General features: G+C 44.4%; 1 pseudogene; it reads left to right on the forward strand.

The window, feature by feature from the left end:
- Positions 1-406: 406 nt before the first annotated feature.
- Positions 407-505, forward strand: LOC145565817 (small nucleolar RNA R71; annotated as a pseudogene).
- Positions 506-5,260: the final 4,755 nt, after the last annotated feature.

Below are 5,260 nucleotides of genomic sequence, written 5' to 3' on the forward strand. Positions count from 1 at the left end.
AAACAAGCAACCCAAAGGCATATTATGTGAAGAGGGAGGGGGTTGAGAGTTAGAAGGAGTACCTCTCCCCTTAAATTGGGAGGGAAGATTCGAAGCTTGAGAAGGGGAAGAAGTGCTCTCCAACTTAGCTTTGATTGCGGTGACCTCCTTTCCTAAGTTTGTCATTTGGGAGGAAAGGTTGTTGATTGCATTTAGATGGTCCACCGAGTACAATGAAGATTGCTTGCTTGAAGAGTCCCTCTCCCCATCTTGCCAATCCCTATAATATGTCACCACGTCCTCAATGATGTCCACAACTTCTTCTTCGGTTTTGTTCATGATAGGGCCCCCGGCCCCTCCATCAAGGCATGACTTGCCTTGGGGACTTAAACCGCCATAGAAGATTTGGATCACTTGGTATGTGGGGATTCCGTGGTGAGGGCACTCCCTTTGATACTCTTTGAATCTCTCCCATGCTTCATAAAGGCTTTCACTCGGCCTTTGCTTGAACCCTTGAATCAAGGCTCTTGCCTCCGCCGTCTTCTTTTGGGGATAGAAACGGGACAAGAAAGCCTTTGTAACATCGTCCCAAGTTCTCAAGGAGTTGGGCTTCACCTCTTTGTCTAGCCACTCCAAAGATCTTCCTATTAGAGAGAAAGGGAACAACTTAAGCCGGATGAATTCTTAAGAAACCCCATTGACTTTGATGGTATTGCAATATTTTTCAAACTCTTTTAGATGGTTCAATGGGCTCTCATTCTTAGCCCCACTATATTGCCTTCTCTCAATCAAGGTGATCATTTCCGGCCGGATTTCGAAGTCATTTGCCGGAGTAGTAGGTGGAGCTATTCCACTCTCAAACCTATATGCCCCGGGCACTCCAAGCTCCTTCAAGGCTATTCTAGGATTTTCACCCATTCCTTGCTCTTCTTGAATTTCTTCTTCACTTGAAGAGCTAATACCCAAGGATCTATTATCCACTCTTCTTCTTGAAAGAGTCCTCTCAATTTCCGGATCAAGGGGAACAAGGGAACGATCACGGGTTCTATGCATGCAAAACTCAAACAAAAATATTAGTAGCACGGCTACAAGTGTAGCCTAAAGAAACAAAATCTTTTTGTATTTTTTTTATAAAATGAAGTAGACTCAACAACAAAAGCTAAGCACCAATAGCACTCCCCGGCAACGGCGCCATTTTGACAAGAGGAAAATGCATGTCGTTTTGTACCCTTTCCCCAAGCCAAACTAAATTTGTAAACACCTAACCAACCTTATGTGAATATAGGGTAAGTTAAGGGTCGGTCCCAAGGGAATGCAATGATGAAAACTAAAGTCTAAGTCAAGCTACCTCGGAGTCGAAAATGAGATATTGGTTGGTACTAAAATGAACTAGATCAATTTCAACAAATAATCAAAGGTCTAAACACTAGGGATATGGGTTCCACATGCAAAATCAATGATAATGCTAGATTAAAGCTCAATCAATTAATTCAAGTATTGCAATGGACAAACAATAGTAGCAATCAAGAGAGTTCAAATACTATCTCCTATAGGCCAATCTAGTGGTCACTATGAAAGGCAAACCAAGAAGAATCATAAGCAAACTCAATCAATTAGAGCAACCTTTAAATCAATTGGTCATGTCATTAAGAGTTGCAATGCAATCTAGATTAATCTTATAGGGTGATCAATCCTAATCTAATCAATCTCATGCAAAACTATGTCAACCAATTTAATTGCAACAAATCAACCAATCAAAGAGCATCAACTAGCATTTCCATTAATCAAACATGCTTCCCCCTTTCCCTAGCAACTAATCTACTCACTAATCATGGTGAAATTGAAGAACAAATAACTAGAAATTGCATTGATCATCATTCTATATCAAAATCTAATAGAAATCAAAGTATTCAATATTATCAAACTCAAATCCAAGAAAAACAAACATCAAGCAAAAGAATCAAATAACAAGTAAGTAAAAGATGAAAGAAAGAAGAAAATCTCACTAAAATTGATGATTGAAAATGAAGAAATCCAAACTTGATTGATCAAATGTTGAGTTACAAATCCAAAACCAAGAACTTCTCTCTAACTTCTCTCTAACTTCTCTTTCTAAAACTAAACTAATGAAAATTATCAAAAAGTTGGATTCAAAAGGGAAATACAATTCTATTTATAGACAAAGAAGAAAACGGCAGCTCCCGCGGTCTCTCTCGATAAACCCGCGCCCGCGGAAAAATGGGTACGGAACCCTCCGCGGGCTGCCTGGGCAGCACCCGCGCCCGCGGCCTCAAAGGCCCGCGCCCGCGGCTTGATGACCTGCGCCCGCGGCGAAGTCCCCTGCTCCCAAAGGCTGATCAGGGGAGCCGCGGTCTCTCTGAGTGGAGAGACCTCTCCAAATTGCCCGCGCCCGCGGAGAGACCGCGGGGCAACCGCGGCTAGTTCCTGCCAACTTTTTGGCATTTTTGAACAAAAGAGCCCGCGCCCGCGGCTTGAAGTCCCGCGCCCGCGGCCTGGTGGAAAACCATGGAGACCTCTCCGAGGTCTCTCCAAGGTCTCTCTAAGCCCTCTCTAGCCAAATGCTCCTTCCTTGCTTGATCATTGAGGTCCCGAATTGCATCCTTTGCCAAGGTGGATCTCACAATACCTACACAAGTAAACAAAGGAAGGAAATAAAAGGGAAAAAGAGCAAAATAAAGGAAAAAAACACGAGAAAAACACGAGAAACATGAAGAAAGAGGAAAAAGGAGAAACTAAAGGAAAAAGGGCCAAAACTAAAAGAAGAAAGCAACAAAAAGGGAAAGAAATAACCTAAAAGACTACCTAATGAGTGCCATAAATGACACTCATCAGCGCCCTTTGAGGAGAGTCATCCAAACTTTTGTGCCGAGGTATCTGAGTGAGACTGACCACGGGATAAAGAAAATCGGCCCCAATCCCGAAGATATCAAAGAGGGGTTCACTAAGGTTGAGAAGAGGTTACTGACCCTCTTCGGCAAAGTGAGGAATCCTGGGGGTATCGACATGAGGACCCAAGTGCCTGAGACTTGGTTGCCCTTCTACCACTACGCTTTCCAAGTTCCAAGAGAAGATGCTCACTTTTATCGGCCTCAGCTGAAAGTTCCAAGGAGGTAAGGATTTCGGATAGGGCCGAAGCTTTTTATTTTCATTCTTTCTTTCTTTCTGCATGTTGCTTTTTGTCTGACTAACACCTGCGTTATGACTTTTCAGTGCTGACTGAGGCAAATTCTGGTGTCAACTACTGTTTGCTTAGGATCAACGCCGAGAGGCAAGTGACGAACAGGGCTCCTGAGTTTATTGAAGCTACTGAGTGGCCAATTACACTCGGAGAGAGGAGGCTTTTCATTGTCAACTCTGCAGAATATCTGAAGCAGAAGGCTTGGAAGAAACGAGACCCGTTCCTCCTTCTAGGGCCCCAGGAGCAAGCTATAGTAAGTGCTACAGCTGAGAAACACGCAGTTGCAGAGGCTTTAGCTACTGGGCTTATTGTAGAAGAAGAAGAGGTTGAGGTGGAACAGGAAGAGGAGGACGGGGAGGCTGAGGACGCCCATCTACTTGCCTCAGTAAGTTTTTCGAATTTTTCCTTAGTCCTCTTTCTTTTTCTGCTGAAGGAATTGTGTTGTCAGTTTTTTTTATTTTTATTTTTTTTTTATCTTATTGCTCATGCTCTACTCCTTGCCCCCTAATTTCCTTCTGCTGCAGGATAAAGAAGAGGGAAATTGAGCAGAATCTAAAGAAGAAAAGTCTTCATACGAGGAGATGCTGGTGCGAAGAAAGAGAGCCGTCGTCAAACCAGGACAGTTTGTGCACGCCCCTCCTCCGGAGAAGAGGCCTCGGCTTGAGGGGGACAAGCTCGAGGAACATAAGGAAGAAATTCCTCCCCCTCCTAAGGCTCCTGCCAAAGGAGGTGAAACTGAGAAGACTCCTCCCCCTCTGAGAAACACGGGGAGGATAAAGTAATGCAACCAATTCACCCTCCTGAGCATTATGCTAGGAGTTAGGAGGGTGATTTTTTTGAAGAGAACTCATCATCCCCTCGGCACAAGGCTGAACCTTTTATAAATAAAATTCAGCAAGAGGCTGACAAGCTGAAAGTCTCTGCCGAGGGTGGTGAGGATGATGAGGTGGAGATCTTAGAGGAGATCCCCAAAATTTTTGTTGAGGAAAGCTGAAGAAGAAAAGAAAGTTGAAGAGCAGCGGAATAACATGCCTTCTTCTTTAGTTGCTGATTCCTTCAAGAATTTTCAGTCTTCAGAGATGGGATTCTACTCCTCGTCCTAGTTCTTAAGCACGCCAGGGAGATGCTTGAAGCCTGGTGCCCCTTAGCCACCAGGTACTTCGGTGACCCTGCCAACGTTTCTGAGTTGAACAGGGTGAGGCACTGGACTGCTGGGGCTGCTGCTGTAGCTTCAAAGCCTTCGACGAGGGTTCTAGATCCCTTTCTTGAAAATCAAAGGCTGCTGATGCAGGTAAATCTTCTGCACTTAAGCTTTTTACTTAAATTTTTTTTTTGGAACTCCTGCTAACTTCTACTTTCTCATACCTAGATGACTCAAAACCATTTCTTGGCTGTCGAGATGAACGACGAGTTGAGAGCCAAGATTGAGGAGGTTGAGCGTAAACGAGCTGAGGTTGAGCAAAAGCAGTTGGAGGCTAAGAAGGCTGCTGCCAAGAGTGAGGAAGCGTGTAGAAAAATGGCTTCCTCATTCAAAACTTTCTGCAATGAGATGGAGAGGAGCATCTTCCTAGCGGTTGATGAGGGTCATGCCCTTATTCAGGAATATGGGGCCGAAGATGTTGTCGGCTTTAGGGTCTAGATCGAGGAAAATATCCAGAGAGATATTGAGGCCACCACTCGCCAGCTGTCTGAGAACTTCAACGCTAAGCTAGCTCAAGCCAAGGCAGTAGCGCAGCAGGATGAGCAGAGACTTAAGGATGAGCTTACTCGGGCCGAGGCGATTGCTGACCAGAGGCAAACTGAAATTCAAGCTGAAGTTCAGAGGCTTAAGAATGAGTTGGTTGCACAGGATGTTCAGCTTGCTGAAACTAAAGCTGAGCTAAAATCCAAGGATATTCAACTCAAGGCTCATGACATTGCTCTTCTCCAGGCACGGGATCAACTTGATGATGTTCGAGATTAGGTGAGGTTCCAGCGTGAAAGTATTGCTAAGACCCAAGAAGACCTTGAGGCTACTGTAAGTCAGGATCTACACCCAAGAATAATACAGCGAGGGGTTAGACAATGGTTTTAACGTGGTTG

This window comes from Chenopodium album, chromosome 10 (genome assembly GCF_948465745.1).
Source record: "Chenopodium album chromosome 10, dcCheAlbu1.1, whole genome shotgun sequence".
NCBI lineage: Eukaryota > Viridiplantae > Streptophyta > Magnoliopsida > Caryophyllales > Amaranthaceae > Chenopodium > Chenopodium album.